The following is a 19,872-nucleotide window of genomic DNA, read 5'->3' as shown; positions in this document are numbered from 1 at the left end:
TTGGCACACATGTAGACTACACTTAAATACACAATTATCTTTATCGGTTTTTGATTTTGATGAGCGGTGTTGCCTTGGTTACATGTATAATTTTCAGTGGTTACGAAAGTCAGAATTTCTGTGCAATACATTCGAAATGCTACTTCAAATACAGTCTGATTATAATAAAAATTTGGCATGAAAGAAGCCTACACTGAGATTCATGATTATCAGATTTCAATTTAAATCTTAAAATCTATTTTTTGTGTCTTTTACATTAAGAAAATGGGCCCGGAATCAGTGCATATTGTAGAGGGCATTGGTCACCGAATTTTTCAGGCAGAATTGGTAAGTATAGCCGCCCCACTGCCTTAGGCGGTCTGTTTCTCAGTCGGGTGGGACGAAACCTCAAATGACAGCCCGGTGATCGGGCTAAATTTAATAACCAGTTCCGTTGTGTTCTTAAACATGAATTAATCTTTGTTGATTCATCTGAATTATTTTTTCATCTTATTCATACCTGTAAACTTATTAAACTTTACATTATATTTAATATAGATCTATTTTAAATGCTAATCAGCAGTGCCCCTTTTATTTTTCTAATTTTGTAAAAATAATTTAAATATAGCTGTCTCTAACATTACTTCCGATTTTATTGCTTGTTTTTTGTTTTTGTTTTATTGAACTGATAAGTAACTCTTAATCTATGTGTTGCGCATTGCATACCTTTTCAGGTTGTCAGTAAATAGTTAAAATCCTTTCTTTAGCTACTTTAATAACTTGACAGCTATGTGCGTCAAAGCGAGAAGTAATTTCCAAATGTATAACTACCACGTACATGCATTAAACTACTTTGATTGTAATAGGAAAGGGGAAATGCATCTGGAAAATTATGGTTGAACCTTGAATCGAACCTGGGACCTCTGCATCACCAGTCCGGTGCTCTAACCATTAACCACTGAGCTATCTGAAATCCATGGTCCCTAAAGCCCATACTTTTTCATTCCTCCCTTCTTAAACAGTCTTCTACATACAGACCATCACTGGCCACCTAATGTAGTAGGAAACAGGCGCAGATCAAGAAATTTTTTTCCAGGAGGGGGGGGGGGGTCCACCACATTAAATAAAATCCAATCCCAGAAATTTCTTGACAAGCAAAAATACAAGAGGCCCAGGGGCCACAGCGCTCACCTGAGCACATCAGGCTTGAATTTACTCCACCACCCCCCACCCCCCCCTTCCAGGCGTTCATAATTTGAACAAACTAGAATCTACACTACCTGAGGATGATTCCATATAAATATCACAAATCATAGCTTTGAAGTATTTGAAAAGAAGATTTTAAAACTTTTCCCTATATATCCCTATGGAAAACTTGGGTCGGCCATTTTGGCCCCACCCTAGCCCCGGGGGTCATGATTTGAACAAACTTGAATCTACACTACCAGTGACTACCTGAGGATCATTCCACATGAGTTTCATCTTTCCTGGCCAAGTGGTTCTTGATAAGAAGATTTTTAAAGATATTTCCTATATATTCCTATGTAAAACTTGGGTCGGCCATTTTGGCCCCACGTTTGCCCCGGGGGATCATGATTTGAACAAACTTAAATTTACACTACCTGAGGATGATTCCACATGAGTTTCAACTTTCCTGGCCCAGTGGTTCTGGAGAAGAAGATTTTTAAAGATTTTTCCTATACATTCCTATGTAAAAATTGGGTCGGCCATTTTGGCCCCACCTTTGCCCCGGGGGGTCATGATTTGAACAAACTCAAATCTGCACTACCTGAGGATGATTCCACATGAGTTTCATCTTTCCTGGCACAGTGGTTCTGGAGAAGAAGATTTTTAAAGATTTTTCCTATATATTACTATGTAAAACTTGGGTCCGTCATTTTGGCCCCACCTTTGCCCCGGGGGGTCATGATTTGAACAAACTTAAATCTGCTCTACCTGAGGATGATTCCACATGAGTTTCATCTTTCCTGGCCCAATGTACTGGAGAAAAAGATTTTTAAAGATTTTTCCTATATATTCCTACATGTATGTAAAACTTGGGTCGGCCATTTTGGACCAACCCTTGCCCTGGGGGTCATAATTTGAACAAATTTGAATCCACACTACCTGAGGATGATTCCACATGAGTTTCATCTTTCCTGGCCCAGCGGTTCTGGAGAAGAAGATTTTTTTAAATGCCATAAATTTTTCACAAATTCATAATTATCTCCCCTTTGAAGGGGCGTGGCCCTTCATTTGAACAAACTTGATTCCCCTTCACCCAAGGTGCCAAGTTTGGTTGAAATTGGCCCAGTGGTTCTTGAGAAGAAGATGAAAATGTGAAAAGTTTACAACAACTACGACAACAACGACAACGACGACAGACAACGGACAAATTTTGATCAGAAAAGCTCACTTGAGCCTTCGGCTCAGGTGAGTTAAAAAAAACCTATACCCACGGTCTATGGGCGGTCTATGGTAACTTTTTTTCTTGTTTTAGTAAATACATTTTTAACCTGGGAAACTCGAAACTCCAAGGGGGGGGGGGGGGTCGTACCCCCCGAACCCCCCTCTAGATCTGTGCATGGGAAAGGAGAAATGCATGAAAAAATCGAATGATTTTTTCTGAGTGTACCCAGGAATCGAATCCTGGACCCATGTATTACAACTCAGGTGCTCTAAACACTGAGCTATCCAAGCTGATATCAACAGTCCGTTAACTCCAAACTTCTAAAAAAATAAACCTGATATTTTTATAACAAATGACAAAATATGACGATCGGCACACTCGGAAAATATTAGGTCAATTTTACTTTCCCGATCGACAGCAGCTGTGTTACAAAATATATGATACATTCAAAATAAATGAACAGTTTGATCATGACTGACAGATTTTCAGGATAAATCTGTAGGGCTGGTTTCTTTTAAACGAATCCCGCTCTGTGTCTGGCGCTATTTTCAATACGTTCCGAAGCCTGTACACAGGTATGCACAGTGACGTTGCATCGTTTTTTGAAAGAGGGCAGCCGGAGAGAAAAAAAAAATGACAAGAAAGGAAATATTGCCCTCACAGGAAAATCCTATTTCGTTTAGGGGTATACTTATATTTGCAAAAGAGTGGGGGCCAAGACCCTCTCCCTCTGAGCCCCTCTTTTTACGTGACTGATGAAGGAGATCATGAGTGGGTGTACACAATTCTAGTCTGCCCAAGGCCAAAGACATACTAAATCAAGAGAGAGAGCGTACAAAATGCCGGCAGCCAGACATACTAAATCAGGAGAAGACGTACGAATTCTAGTTTTCTCTCAGGTATGGCACGCCGATAGTTTCAAAATTATTTTCTGTATGACCTTCATTACATAATTAAACGAGTATGTAAAAAGTTACAAAAAGTGAGGAAAATATACACAAAGTTATTGAAATTTACACAAACTTTTGAAAAACCACGCAATCAACACAAGATTAACATGATATAGTGAGAAAATTGCACAAACTGAACGATTTAGAATTCCTCATTGACATAATATACAACGCATCCTTATTGCGCACATTTCATTAATATTCATTAGACAACAGCTAAGGGTGGCTAGGAGCCTAGGACGCTTGAAATTATACTAAATGATGCGTAACGTGTTGTTAATATTAATCTTTTTAAAAGAATGATTCAGTCTTTTAGAATTCCGCTATATTCTCAAGAATATGTTCAATGTGTTTAATACATGTATAAAAATACATACACAAACACATGGCATATGAACACCCCCGATTAAAAATATTCTACACATGTATAAATAACATAAAAGGGATGCATATTACCAGTTGTGTATTTACTTTTTAGACGTTTTAAATTATGTCATTCCTCTATCATTGCAATTTCTTTTGAAAGTTTAAAATGTTATCTTCATAAAAATTAATAAAAACAACATGTGGTGTAATACAGAAGAGTTAAGAGGCCGTGTCAGTAACCATTGAGATTTACATGAAAAGTCAAAAATTTTGAATTGGGCAAAAACCACCCTAAAATATTTGAACAACAACAAAAAACACATTTAAGACAAATTTTACAAATTTATTCATCATCATTGGTTTCCATGGCAACAAATGTGATTTGCATAGTAAATTCTCAATGAAACATTGTAAAATAATACAAAATTTAGACATATTTAAATGCAGAGGGGGGAACAATTGGAAGGTCTAAATTTGTTTCTTATAAAGAAATAATGAAAGATGCATCAGAAGAAAATATCTTTATGTCTGTAAGTATTTTTAAAAATTTTGATATGGTTGCTATGGCAACCGAAAAATGACAAGGTTTTCATGATGGGAATATCCGTGGAAAATTAAGTTTTTCAAAAGTTGAATACTTAAAAACGCAACAACCGTAGATATTGCATGTCATACAAATTTAAAGATATATCCCAATACTATGAAATAATAAAATAAAAATTGGTAGTCGGATGTCCCAATTTTTTTTTTCAGAAATCAAAATTTCCATTTTTTTCAAAACACTTTCAATCGATTTTCACAAGTTTTGGCAATTTTTTTTTAATATTACAACAGATATTTAACTGTTAGATGCCATATCTACAGAAACATAGTACTTTAGAAAAATCTCCATAAAATGTACGACTTTTTTACAAAACAATAGGAAAAGTAATCTCCATAGCAACGGAATTTATACCCTAGCAACTGACTTGACTAGGATCGGCAAAACATGAAACATACACCCAGGAAATTAAAGCCTCTCAAGTGGAATATTTGGGTCATGGCATCCTGATCAACTGTCAACCCTGTTGTACTTACCCCATCATATAAGTAATAATAAGTACCATTGCTCTACAATGTCTAATAGTTATACAATATAGTCAGAATGTGGACCAAATACGCAAAAACTTGACCATATATGACATAACAAAAGCTGAAATTATATGTCAAAATGACGCAATGTTCAACCCAAAGGGACTCCAATGCTCTGTCTACTGGCTAATTTACATTGCTGTACCATGTTTATTATTCAAGTTATAAACCTAAAAACAACTAGAACTGTCCAAATGGGACAAAATACCCCCCCCCCCCCACTGGGTTTTTCAGAAGTGCTAAATCATGAATATTTTATGGATCTAAGAGAAGAGAGAAAAGCTAAAACATTTTAGTGCAAATGTAATTGCTCATTAATTTTTTTTAAAAAATGAAACGAAGGTGCAGGCTAAAAAATAGACTGAATGTATGGATCACACATGAATTATGAATTTTCTTTTGTCAGTGACCTTGAACTTGCATAAATGACCTTGGTTTAAAGTCATGACAAGTTCTCAGGTCAAAACAATGTTTGTGTTAAATGGGAACCTTCCAAGTTTATCCATAAGAAAGATATGGACCAGACATGAATTATAATTTTTTTACTGTCTGTGCCCTTGAACTTGGACAATTGACCTTGGGTCAAAGTCATGACACACCCTTATGTCATAAGTAATTTTTCTTTTAGTGACCTTGAACATGCACAGATGACCTTGGGTCAAGGTCATGACACACCCTTAGGTCATGAGGAATCTTTTTGTAAAATGGGAACTTACCAAGTTAATCCATAAGAAAGATATGGAACGGACACAAATAATGAAATTTTTCTTCCAGTGACCTTGAACTTCCCCAAATGACCTTGAGTCAAGGTCATGACACACTCTTAGGTCATGAGCAATCTTTGTATGGAGTAGTACATTCTAATGTTCCTCCGTAAGAAAGATATGGACTGTACATGTTTGCAGAGCTAGACAGACGGACGGACGGATAGACAGACAGACAGACAAGCTGATTCCTATATAAACCCCCCCAAACTTCGTTTACAGGGGGTATAATGAGAAGTCGTGTCTGTTAAACACAAGACGACCTTATACTTATTCAAATGAAAATAAACCTTAACATCAGCAAGGCTTGTGAAAATGTAGTTTACAGCAACTTTATATTAAAGTTTATCTTATTTTACTATCAAAGACCAATCAACTGGTCAAATATCAATGCTCACTAAAAGTATCACAGATATGAACGTAAAACAAGAGTTTTCCATTGAAAATGTGTGTCTCAGGAATGACATATCAAATTCTGACAGACAGATAGACTGATGGTCAGCTAGTCAGACTGACAGACAATAGAGAAGTGATCCCTAGGAGTCCCCTTGCTATGCAGGCGACACAACTAGGCACCATTACAGCATATCTTGTACCTGATTCTGAGACTGAAGTTTTCTGAAGTGTACAGTCAAATATTTTACAGAAATATTTTGCTAGAAATAATAATATATCGTATAAGTGGAAATTTTAGCGAGATGCAAATTTAGCGATTTCTTTTTTTTTGTTAATGCTTTATTTTTGAAAATGTTTATACTTACAAAAGAAACAAAATACACACACAAAACACACCCTCACACAGCACACACATTCTGCACCCTTCCCAAAATACCAGCTTTCATAATTACCTTAAGTAATAATTGGAATTATGTATGACAAATCAAATCAAACATTGCCCATTTACTATACATTTTAGTTCTACAATGAAAATTGCTCTCACAATATTTTTCAATTTTCCTGTAATACTTAAAAATGTTAACAGCTTCTGTAAATTTAGGTATAGTACATTGAGTTCTTGAGTAATACAAATACTTTTTTCCTAACAAGATGAGAAAATTTTCTAACCAGAAGTCTCTGTCGAGACTGAAGCTCTACTGGTTTGAACTTATAGCAAAGGAAGAGAAAAGTACTTAAGCAGCTGGGATTTGAAACTAAATAGAATAATGATCATTGATAAAGTCTCTTTATGTTCTTAGTGTAGTCTACTTGTGTGCCAAGTTATACTGAAATCAGACCAAAACTGTAGGAGGAGTAGCATTTTGAAATAATTTTACAGACATTTCTATTTTTAGTAACCACGGCAACACCGTTCATCAAAATTAAAATTCGATACACAGAATTATGTATCTTAGTGTATTCTACTTATGTGCCAAGTTATATTGAAATCAGACCAAAACTGTAGGAGGAGTAGCATTTTGAAAGAATTTCACAGAAATTTCTATTTTTAGTAACCACGGCAACACCGTTCATCAAAATCAAAAACCGATAGACAGAATTATGTATCTTAGTGTAGTCTACTTGTGTGCCAAGTTATACTGAAATCAGACCAAAACTGTAGGAGGAGTAGCGTTTTGAAAGAATTTCACAGAAATTTCTATTTTTAGTAACCACGGCAACACCGTTCATCGAAATCAAAAACCGATACACAGAATTATGTATCTTAGTGTAGTCTACTTGTGTGCCAAGTTATATTGAAATTAGACCAAAACTGTAGGAGGAGTAGCATTTTGAAAAATTGTTTACAGACAGACGGACAGACAGACGGACAGACGGACGGACGCCGGACGCATTACTATCGCATAAGCTCTTCTGGTCTCTGACCAGTAGAGCTAAAAAACAACTTCTTTCAATATTACCCAGCATCACCTTTTGTTTTGAAACTACATAATCATTTTCAAATGCTTGATACCAATTTTCAAAATTGTTCCAAAAAATAGTTACATGTTTACAATCATAAAAAAGATGAATCAGTGTTTCTGGATCTGTTTTACAGAAAGAGCAAAGATTATTTTCAGCAATTTTTATCTTGTGAAGAAAAGAATTTGTGGCAAGGAAGCCCATAAGAATTCTATATTGAAAGTAAATTATTTTGGTGTCCTTTGTGCAAATTGAAGCATTCCGAAGAAAAAATTCCCAGTGTTTTTCTGTCAAAGATTCATTTAAATAAATCTCCCATTTTAACTTTTTGGATTCTGGTGCCACAAAATTCTTATCTTTTATAATTTTGTACAAAAATTTTATACTTGTCACAGACATCATTTTTTGTATAACACATTTCTCTGGTGCTGCAAGTTGATTGCCTCTTTCTGCCATATAAACAGCGATTTCTACCAAAGTCTGGTATTTTATTTTTAGCCAGAAGTAATTTTAAGATGTTTACTAAAGAAGCTATTACAAATAATAAGACATTAATTTTTAGCAATATTCAATTTTAGCGATGTCAGCACCCTCTCTAATAATGCCAAAATTAAATCCTCGCTAAAAATTCTACTTATACAGTATGTTCTTCAAAGTACATTTATGCACAGTAAACAAGAAGTATGACACATTTAATTTGAGATATTATCTATTTTAACCAACTAGAGCTAGAGCAGTATAATCCAAGTGTTGTCCACAGACAGATGGACAAACAAACAGGGTGATTCCTATATCCCCCTTCCAAAAACTTTGATATCAAAATCTTAAACTTAGTAAGAAAATGTTTTTTAGTTCACTGCTTTAAGAGCCATATCAGAAATCTGATTCAAATTGTTCATGTTCCCTTCAGCTGTCAAATCATTTTCTTCACAGTCAGTGTTAGACCTCTGCCTTTTCACCAATGGCATCAAGATACATAATCAAGGTCTTCCTTCTATGTAATGGACTATCTTCATGCTCTTGAGAATCCTGGCATTCAGATGACTTTCACAAGGTGTTTGGAAAAGTTGTCGTCTGAAGTTGATTCCACCTACAAAAGAAAGATACAAAATCAATCCAACTAACAACTTCATTTAAAACAAGTTCATTTTGACACAAATAATACTCATGCTGAGACAGTGTTTCACAGCCCTGAGCCAAAGTCACACCTTCAGTGTCAAGGTCAAGGTAAAATTTGATGGAGTTTTCAGGTCTGTATTTCTATATGCCTCATGGAACAGCTTCATACTTGGCATACAATGCTCCTAATGATAAGGTGGTGTGCCATGACCTTAACTCAATGTCAAACTTCAATGCTAAGGTCACAGTAGACTTCAATGAAATTGTCTTATCTGAAATGCATTTCATACCTGCCTCAAAAGCACAGCTTACATGACACAAATGTGCCTCATGATATCAGTCTTTAACAACCTTTGACAGAAGACCAGGTGAGCAATATGGGCCCATTTTAGGCTTCTTGTCTGGGTTTAAAATATGAAGTTCATAGGTCAAATGGATTTAAGTTATTGAGTCACAATCCTTTCAAGTTTGAAGTTTCCAGGACATATAGCATTTGAGTTATCTCTTGACAAAGAAATGGATGAACAAAGTGATTACTGGTACTCTTTGAGGCTGGGCTCTTATGAACAAGCTGATGCTCAAAGTAGTTTTAAACAATTCAGTACATGTAAAAAATTCAGTACAAACCTCTATTTGTTCCATATGCTTTGAATCTGGTTGTACTTCATGGTTATTTGGTAGTTCACATAGCAACTCATCATCATCATGATTCTCCTGAAAGTATTTCATATCTGTTTACAAATTTACCTGATTCTTTATAATAAACAAGCTGATGCTAAAAGTAATTTAAAGCAAGATAAGTTTGTGAAACAGTATGCCCCCAGCGTCAACAAATATAGAAAAGCTAGTTTTAGCAAAAAGATCAAGGTCTAAAGGTTACTGACGTTGGTGTAATTTAAAAGAACTTAATTAGTGGATTATGTATACCAAATATGATCTCACAGTTCAAAAGTCATGGTAAAGGTTAAAGCTGACAAAAGATAGACAGAAAGGACAAATAAAAATATGTTCATGCTCTTTGGGCATAATTATTCAGTACATGTAAAAATTTCAATACAAACCTTTATTTGTTCCACATTAATTGGATCTGCTTGTACTTCATGGTTATTTGGTAGTTCACATTGCAACTGATTATCATCATGATTCTCCTGAAAATATTTTAGACCTGTTTACAAACTTACTTGAGCCTATAGCATATATAGTGACTGGGATATGATATAAGACATTAAACTGGACAAAGGGGATACTCCAATACTTGATATCGCGATTACTTAACTTAGTGGAACTCTTTAGCGATGGAGGTAGGGAACGTCTGTTGGCTGGGGACAAATGTGCTATTGAATACAATGCAAGATCGATCATTGTAGAATTTATGAGGACAGATAAGTAAAAAATCCTGGTGGAATACCGTCCTTAACAATCGCTGAACCAGCCTAATTAATTTTTGAGAGGAGCTAATCCTTCAATGTTACATTTTTTACTATATTTTTAACTAAACGGGCTCTTCTCATTAAATTTTCATTGAAAATCATGGCATTTTAAAGCTGATAAAATAATATAAACTTTCCTTATTTGACAATGTACTATTTGGAATTTCAGAATTATCGTATTCAGAAATTGTGCCCAACCTGATCAAGGGCTTAGGAGGAATAGCACCCCACCCACTCCTTACTTTTTTGGGAAGTCAAAATTTCCTGTAGTTAAAATTTATAAATCCTGGTTCCCCTCCCCTCCACTTTAAGGGTCAGGAGCAAATTTTGAAACCAGAGTTGAGTCTGTTATCCTTGTTTCCCTTCCCCTTTTCAAATCGATATTAGCAACCTCAAGTATTGTCATCTTGTTTTAGTGTAGCTGCAGAACTGTAGCTCTCCGAAAAAATATATATTGATAGACCTGAGATAATGAGGTATAGCGGGTATGGCTATGAATTTTATGAAATATTGTTTGAAATATTACTTATCAAAAGAACACTAATATGCAGACATACACGAGTGGAAATCTACCAATTTGACCTTATCAGTGATTGATGAATATGCCCTAAATAATAAAGTATGAAATATCTGGCATTTTCCATTTTTTTTTTTAAATATTTTCTGTGCCAGGAAAACGTCAGAACCAGCGCCATTACGAAAACTGGAAATTTCGCCATTTCCAGTCAGAGTTGATTTCCCATACTTGGGAACCGCATTAAGGTCATACGCAACGTAGTTTGAACTTTATTGGGTTCTTCCCTGGAGTTGAAGAGTTCCACTAAATGAAGGACATGTGTGCAAAATTTTTAAAGTCTATATATGCATTTGTACACCTCTTCTAAAACAATTTTTGATGAAAAAAAATCTGGAATTTATGTTTTGTAATTTTGGTACAATTTTCTTTAACTAATGCAAAATTTTTAAAAATTTGGACTGGTATCTTTTAAAAACCCCTGGTAAGGCATGCTGATTTTTTGTCTAAGAACATGTAATGGAATTATAAGTTTAAATTTAGAATATCTTGAAAAATTATCAGTTGGTTAGGTACGTTGCGTATGTCCTTAAATGCCGTTGTCACAATTTATCAATGGCACAATGCTTTTAGTACTTGACAATATCAATGAAAAGAAAATAATCACTCATCATTTCGATACAGGACTTGTATATTTTTTTAATTTGTAAACGCACGAAATGAAAACAAATCTCGACAGTCAGAGAAAATGTTTCCATCGGATCTTATATTTACAAACAAACCATAAAAACTATATTGGTAAGTACTAGAGGCATTGTACTATTGATAAATTGTGAGTTTGACAAGTAATTGCAAGTATCGAAAATACACCCGAGAATGCCGCCTCTGCTTGGAATTCCCCGTTTTCGTAAAGGCGCCGGTTCTGACGTTTTCCTCGCACGTAAAATTTAGAAATAGTTAAAAAGCCAGGAAAACGTCAGATATTTCGGACTATAAATAGTACTTTTCAGTCACCTACAAACTCTTGATGCTGTCATGTCCTCTGTAACCGCACAAAACCTGCTTTATACATCTTTACATGGTGTTTTTCTTCTCCGACTTCTGCTGCAACAGCAACTTTCTGTTCTTTATCAGCAGGAGAGTTCCACAAAAGGGAGATATAAATCGTTCACGCGTTTTCATATTTGTGGTATATTCTAAATCAAATTATTTGCTATAGAGTACCCAACTACCATTTTTTATTATTGGATGTATAACTTCAAAGCTCGTAGTTTCTATTGCATGTATGATTATGCTAGAGTTTGGTTGCGTTTTCGTGTAAACTATTTATAAAAATCATGTTGATTTTACAGCATTTGGTAGAAACAAAGCAAAGTAGGCCCCAATTCTTTAAAATAAACATGGGAAAAATTAAATCTCCCATATATATTGAAATTAAGAAAAACATAGTTTGATTCTGTAATTAATTTTGACAGGGTTATCAATAATCAAATTTCACACTTTTCAAGCATTAAAATCACCGTTGCTATGGTAACAAGGAAGATGTGACCCAAATAACTCATGTTTGAAAGGACATTCATCTATACTTCCATGCACCCAAATATTAAAGCAAAATATTTTTTTTCACATTCCACTCACTTTATATACAATACTCAATGGTTACTGACACGGCCTCTTAACAACAAATCAAACTCTTCTCTTCCATCAGCAATAGTGTGTTCTTTGGTAATAATAAATAATGTGGATGTGTGGTAATGGAATAAAAGACACCTTTACGCTAAACGAGTTATAGTTATTTTACAGTTATCTTACACATCAATAATACCTTTTCATTTAAGATTACTTGCAATTTATACAATGTTGCGATCATATGGGGTGTGGAATTTGACAGAAAACTTTTTTGTAAGTAAACAGTAATAAATAAAAATAAGGCAAATAATTAGAAGTGCAAATTTAAGTTTATATTGGAACGAAATTCGAATATATCATTTTTATATAACTATTTATGTGACAAAGTAGTATATGCACTCTTTTATTTTGAACAATGTGTCACAGTGGTGATTTTCCATTCTCGATACCATCCAACTAAGCATGATGACCGTCAAGCAAAAGCCACCCTTATGTGCATTATAACGTTATCGACAAAAAGCACTAAAGTTGACGTCATAAATGATTGCCACATTTTGCAAATAAATGATAAGAATATAGCATCGCGCTGGAGACGTGCTGCTGTCATCACAGGGAGGGACTTCTTCGGATTGAAGATGCACAGCAAGGGTTTGTAATCTGTGACAAGTATAAATTTATGTCCATAAAGGTAAGAATTAAACTTTCTCACACCCCAGTAGAGAGCAAGCGCCTCCTTGTCAATCTGTGAATAAGCCTTCTCTGCCTGGTTCAGTGTGCGTGACGCAAAAGCTATGGGTCTTTCGGAGCCATCTGGTAACACGTGAGAAAGTACAGACCCAATTCCATAAGGCGAACCATCTGCATTTAGTTTCAAGGGTAGCTTGGCATCATAGTGGCACAGAACCTTGTCGGAGCAAATGACGTCCTTTATTTCATTGAAGGCCCTATCTCGCTTGGAATTCCATTCTCATTTAGTTCCTTTGTTAAGGAGTTCATGAAGTGGTCCTGCTTTACAGGAAGGGTTGTCTTAGAATCGGTGCTAATAGTTCACTATGCTTAGAAATGACCTAAGTTGAGAAACATTCTCAGGTCGTTGGGTATCTTTGACAGCCTCAGTTTTGTCAGGTGACTTGTGTAGACCACTAGCATTGATTTCATGTCCAACCTAGCTCACCTTAGCTTGGAAAAACTCACATTTCTGAAGGTTTACATATAGTCCATAGGATTGTAGACGGTCCAGTACAAGTTTCAAGATGTGTAAGTGTTCCTCATCATTGTAACTAGTAACAATAATGGCATCAATGATCACTTGCGTTGATGGTATATTCTGTAGTACTTGCTCGATTGCACGTTGCCATAAAGCTGGGGCGGACGCTATTCCGTACGAAAGTCGCTTGTATTTAAACAGGCCCCTATGAGTGTTTATGACAAGTAGATCCTGCGAATCTTCATCTAGCTCCATGTGATGATATGCTTGTGTTAAGTCCATGCAGTTTTGAGAAGTTATTTCAACCAGCTAGGTTTGCAAATATGTCCTCAGTTTTGGGAAGAGGGTATTTGTCGACGCACATTACAAGATTTACTGTTACCTTGTAATCACCGCACAGTCTGACGTTTCCATTCTTCTTAATGGCGGGGACTATGGGAGTAGCCCACTTACTATGTGCGACAGGCTCTATAATTCCATCTGCCTGTAGCTGATCAAGTTCTTGTTCAACCTTGGTCCTCAGTGAGTAAGGAACGGTTCTGGCCTTAAGAAACACAGGTTTGGCTCCTGGATCAACTGTAACTGTCCCCTAAATGTGCTTAATAGTTCCGACTCCTGGTGAGAACAACTCGTTGTGCGAGGCAAGTAGATCCTTCAAGGATGGTGGGTGTGTTGCATCACTTGAGCGTAAAGTCTTGATTTCCTGCCAGTTGAGCTTTAGCTTTCCAAGCCAGTCTCTTCCAAGTAAAGCTGGTCCGTCACGTGGATCAACAAGCAATTTGAGATTAGCAGATTGCGAGTTAAGTTGAACATTCACCTTCATTTTGCCCAGGGGTTGAATTGTGTCTCCCGAATATTCACGCAGTAATTCACTTGATGGTTTAAGGTATACATTGCCAAAGTTTGCACTGTAGTCACTCTCAAACAGCTGTTCCTGTGTCGACCTCCATCTTGATGACTTTTCCATTGGTTGCACAGTCATTGGTGGTTCATGATGTGATTTCAGGTGAAAAGTGCTAGTGATGTGAAGAAGTGGTTCTCCATTACCCTCCGTGTAGCGTTCTTCAGAGTGAAATTCCTCCTCATTATAGAATAGGGAAGTGTTGCGTACCTTATTTCTGTCACGTTTCTTCTTCATACAAGCTCGCTCAATGTGACCCACCTTCCGACAGAAAGAGAAGACAGTGTTCGTGTGTCGACACTGCGATGCTGTATGATCACCATCACAACGATAGCATAGATGTTTCTGTGTTGTCGATCGTGCGTGAGGCTGAAGGTTTGCGTTTCTCGCAGTAGACTTCTTGTTAAATTGTCGAGGTCTTGGACGAGTGCTGATCTTGTTAACTGTTTAACTTTTTACCCCCTGTACTTCAGCTGCATCTCTCGCTGCCGTTTCCATAGCTACATCCAGGTTGATAGCTTATTCCAGGTCAAGGTCTTTCTCTGAAAGTAGCCTCTTCTGTATAGTTTCTTGTTGTAAACCAACCACTAGTCTGTCACGTAATGTGTCACTCAAAGCTGCTTCAAACTGATAATGAGTTGCCAAATTACGGAGCTCTGCCATGTACGGCAAAATGGTCTCATCTGGGCATTGATTACGCTTATGAAATTGGAACCGCTCGGCAATGACCGATGGCTTGGGACTCAAATGCTCACGCAGTGCTTTCAAAGGGTCCTTAATGCTTTCATCTGTAGCCTTAGCAGGAGCAATTAAGTTTTTCAGAAGTGTGTAAGTCTTTGGACCAATTAATCTTATCAAAGCAGGTAATTCTTGGTTATTATCAATGTCATTAGCGAGAAAAAAGGCCTGTATTCTCTCCTCATATGTTTCCCATGATTCGACAAATCATCAAATTGGCTTTATTGCTCGATTTTGTCGATGTGTGGCATTGTAAACGTACTCACTCCTCGTCGCCAGTTGTTATGTTGTGGTGCTGATGAATAGATACAGGATCTACTCTAGGGCCTAAGTGTTGCAGAATGTCATTGAGACAATGAAATCACGTGTAGTTTTTTTTTAAACTCGTTTACTTTTTAACTAAGTGGAAGAACCAAAACATGCACAAAACTATAAGATCCGGATTAGTAGAACAGGGAAATATAATTTCCGGATTACTTTATACATACACTACATGTACAGTGATGTTGTATCGTTTTTGAAGGGGTGCGGGGGGAGGCAGCCTTAGAAAAAAAATTATGTTCTTGTAAAAAAAAACGTTGACAAGCCAAAACGAATGCCCAAACGGGGGGGGGGGGGGGGGGCAGCAAGAGTAGACATTCAAGGCTTGTAGAATTCGATGCACTCCCACTTATCTGATTAACGACAGTCGCATTATGCACTGGACATATGCGCTTTCGATTCCGCTCCACGTGCATGTACATGTATGACAAGAGACATACTCTATATTGGATTACATATTTGGCCATGTATGGCATAGTAGAGTAAATTTACATATAATGCTCTCTCTCCAACTTTCTTTCTCTTTCTCTCAAAAAGAATTGTGTCAATAATTTTGCACGAATTGTCTCATGTCACTCCATCTCGATCCGCATCTGTCCAGAATTAATGTACGAGGATCGTATATTTTGGTCATTGTTTCCGGAGGTGTATTTCAGGGAAACTTCTTCGATTCTGTAGGCGTAATCATGTATTTTTTAAAAGTGTACATGTAAGAATACTTCATATTTCAATCCTTTTTAATATAAAAATGAATGTCACGCCAGGTGCACGAAACGCGTGCTTAAAAGAAAAAGCAGAATTATACCCCTCCCTCTAAATTTTACGTTTTAAAATTTTATCCTATGCGGAAACCCTCAGTCAGATAATTATTTTTTCATAAAAATATGGACCCTATGGACACTGTAAATTACGAATTCACCCCTGTAATGCATTTTTATCTGCATATCTGATACAGATACGCATGTAGTTAAGGTTCTAATAGTCTTAATTTTAGCAAAATTGTCGTCTACAATCAAGCAGAAAAAATGCATTGTCAATTATTTTCAAGTACGTTTTTTCCTAAAACGGACATTTAATCATCATGGATACTTGCTATCAGTCATTTTTTTTTTACTTTCTGTGCAAGTCTTGTATATTGATAAAAGGTGGTGGATGTTGAAATTCCTTTAATAAGTAAAATATATAGGGACGGAGAGAAGTTGATTGATTTGTGATTTTGCTTTCCACCACGAGGCACGACGATCGAATGCACATTTTTAGAACATAAGGAAGAATGGGGGGGGGGGGGTCCTTCTAATTACTGGAAGTTCAGTGCCATTTTTTTTCACTGGGTATAAATCATATTGCAGCAATGTGTATTACATGCATCTTAAATGCAGGGTCAGAGAGGACAATTACTTTGATAATTAAAGCTCTTCAGGCCATTTGTGCGAGATAAATAGAAAGATGGAAATCTGATACTCAAACTGCTCCAAAAAAGAATTAATTCATTTAAAAAAACCCACAAGGAGAGAAAGTATTTTCGATTAACGCCTTGTTGGAATTTATGTGTGAAATAATAGACACACTTTCTCGTCGCGGGTTCGAATCCCACCGCGGGACGTTGAGACCAGTCCTTCGGATAAGACCGTATAAACTGAGTTCCCGTGTCGCAGTAAGCACTGGCACGAAAAAGATCCCTACCTACTCAATGGCCCTGAGTGTCGAGTATAGGGAAAAAAATTCTCCACCAGAAAGCGGTGGCGTCTCTTTATGAGTTCTCGAGAGGGACATTAAATAATATACAACCACTCTCGTTCTCTGGAATATAAAAGGGCCGTTTGTTATCAGAATGGCCCTTATTAGCTAGCAGACATAATTTCCGTATTCCGGATTCATTCAAATTCGTATACATGAGAAACAGGCAAGATTTTTTGTCGCCTTATAAATTTAAATATCGTTCAATAACAAAATGACGAAAGGAACTTCTGAAACAAAAGAGCATTCAAACATCAATCTTATCTGAACGGTGTATTTTTTTGTGGGGGGGGGGTGCAAAAAAAAGTCTCTATAGCATTAAATTAATCCGAGTTTTCCGTCGATATTTTACGAGTATAAACCATATAAACAGATAAAGGGCATTGAAGGCACAATAAACTTCCTCCCCTAAAAAAGAAGAATAAACTGACAAAAATTATTGTAAAAAAAAAAACGATCTCGTGATCTTGCGTCTCTTTTTCAAGGGGGTGAGTGGTGGGTGGGGTGGGGTGGGGAGGGGGGGTAGGTGTAATAAAAGTTTTTTTTTTGTAAAATTCTAAAATTATCGATCATAAAAGAAACAATAACAATGTAATTAAATAAAAATCACTTATGAAATGACATTTGTTGTCCGAGATTATTTTTCTTGTGCAGTTTTTTCAACACAACCATGGAAATGTGAGAACAAAATTATTGACGTTATCCGATAAAACACATCGTCATGACGAAGAATTTGTAATTTTTATTTGAAAATTTTCACTAATATCTAGTCTTTGAAAAATGACATGTTATATATCATTTAAAAGAGGAGAAAATTGTCTATCAGGATCACTAAAGAACTCAAAATGTGAAAACTTTGACTTAAGGGTGGTCTTTGCTTGACGGTCATCATATGAAGAGAGTACAGAAAACCAAGAAAACTATGAGTAGTTTACTTTGTTTGCGCAGTTCTCTGTGCAGTAATGTTGTGTAATTTTTAATTATCTCTAATTGTGCAATTTTCGAGATTTTTGTTTTTGCCTATTACACCTTTACTCATGTAAAAAAAATTCAGATTCGTGTATTTTTCGTTATTTCTGTATTAAAACCTTTCAAACTATATGCAAATTTTACCCATACGTGAATTTTATTTGACTCGTATATATTTGTCTTCTACCTCGTGTATAAAATCGTTAACATAGTAAAGAATATAACTTTGAAGCAATTGGCGTGCCATACTCAGACCCCGACGTACTTAATCTTGAACTAATAATACAAGTTTTCCTCCACATCAGCCCCCTTCGTCTTTCAGAGTTTGAGATGTTCGATATCTTTTTTTCAAATTCCATTGAGGAAAGTTCCAGTTTTGTTTTATCTAAAAATACTTCGAGTTTGCTTCATGTAAATAGCGGCTTTTTTTAAAAGCATGTCATTGTTATTTTTTTAGAGATAAAATATTTTTTATAATAAATATCATGTAAAATATTATGTCTTATAGTCTTCTAGTCTCCCTAATGATTAAAAATATTAGGTGACCTCTGGTATCCATATTGATTTACAAAATAAGGTGACCCCTGGTCTCCTTATTGATGCAAACTATAGGGTGTCCTCTGGTCTCTTTATTGATGTTAAATATAGTTTGATATTTAGTCTCCTGAATCTTGTACAATATAAGGTGACCTCTGCTCCCTCTAATGATGTACGATATGAAGTGTACTCTTGTCTCCCTATTGGTGTACAATATGAGGTGTCCTCTGGTCCCGTTACTGATGTACAATATAAGGTGACCTCTGCTCTTTATTTTGATATGAAACATTAGTTCAGTTTGGTCGCCATAGTATAAATTTCTGGTGGATACTGTATATAGGGCTATTTTCGCCCTTTCACATCTGAAAACAAGTTTGCACGTTTTAAATTCACCCAAAACGAATTTTGTTTAAGATCTTATACAGTTTACTTTGTATTCGCCCCGTTTTAAATTTGCCCAATCCAGACAAAGGCAAAAGGGGCAAAAGTTAAACGGGGCGAAAATTTTCCTGTATACAGTAATTTGCTCACTCTTGTCACCTAATTGATTTATCATACCAAATGACATGTGGTCTCTGCTTTGATATAATACATTATTGTAATTGCACGATTTGTTCAAAGCAGGTTAATGGCAATATGATACTTTGTGATTGTTTTGAACACTCATGTTTCCTCATTGATATTCAAATCATTTAATTTCTATAAAATACTTGATTTTGATTGGATAAAAAATTCTTTTGATAACTGCATCAATAAAATCTAGAGTTCGGTTGCACTAAGCAGCCGGAACTACTTTGACAGTCGGTACATGCATGTATATTCCTTGCTTCCAGGTCACTTTTTGAAGGAATAATATTAAATACCTTTGCTTCAATAAATGTTTTTTTCTGAATTTCGGAACCTGTCCGCTAGTTTCTGACTTACTTTCTACTTTCGTTTCATTTTGAATTATCCCCCTTTGCTAAACAAATTAAAATCGTTTGCATGACGACAAAACAGTTACGGAAAAGAAGGGAAGAAATGGTTTAATCTGCAACCTTTTCTTAAATGTTTGACTTTGAGATATCTGGTATGAAACAATAGAACTCTGAAAAAATGTTGTATTATGCTACCAAAGCGGGGAAAACCGTAAATCTGTTATAAATCGTGGGAAACGAGCGATCGAGAAAAACGACAATGCATGAACTGAGGATGGAATTCTTTAATCTTGAACTATGGGCAGCAGACTCTTTCAGGGTTTACAGCATTGACAGGTTGTGATACGTATTCATATATTCGGTTTGAAATTCAAATGAAAAGATGCGCAAATGAAA

General features: G+C 36.0%; 1 long non-coding RNA gene across 3 annotated transcripts; it reads right to left on the bottom strand.

Moving 5' to 3' along the window:
- Positions 1-8,004: 8,004 nt before the first annotated feature.
- LOC134248094 (uncharacterized) lies at positions 8,005-11,649 on the bottom strand. 3 transcript variants are annotated; one of them, XR_009987975.1, is made up of 4 exons: positions 11,539-11,649; positions 9,638-9,724; positions 9,204-9,290; positions 8,005-8,547 (listed from the first exon to the last, which is right to left on the bottom strand). It is a non-coding gene; the product is annotated as an uncharacterized LOC134248094 (long non-coding RNA). The 3 variants fall into 3 exon arrangements; XR_009987976.1 differs by having other exon boundaries at positions 11,535-11,644; XR_009987977.1 differs by having other exon boundaries at positions 11,524-11,633.
- Between the last annotated feature and the right edge of the window lie 8,223 nt (positions 11,650-19,872).

This window comes from Saccostrea cucullata, unplaced genomic scaffold (assembly GCF_032062105.1).
Source record: "Saccostrea cucullata isolate Sc308-1 unplaced genomic scaffold, CSIRO_AGI_Scuc_v1 ctg1897, whole genome shotgun sequence".
In the NCBI taxonomy this organism is placed as follows: domain Eukaryota; kingdom Metazoa; phylum Mollusca; class Bivalvia; order Ostreida; family Ostreidae; genus Saccostrea; species Saccostrea cuccullata.
The sequence above is the reverse complement of the archived record's forward strand: the minus strand, read 5'-3'. Positions and strand labels throughout refer to the sequence as shown.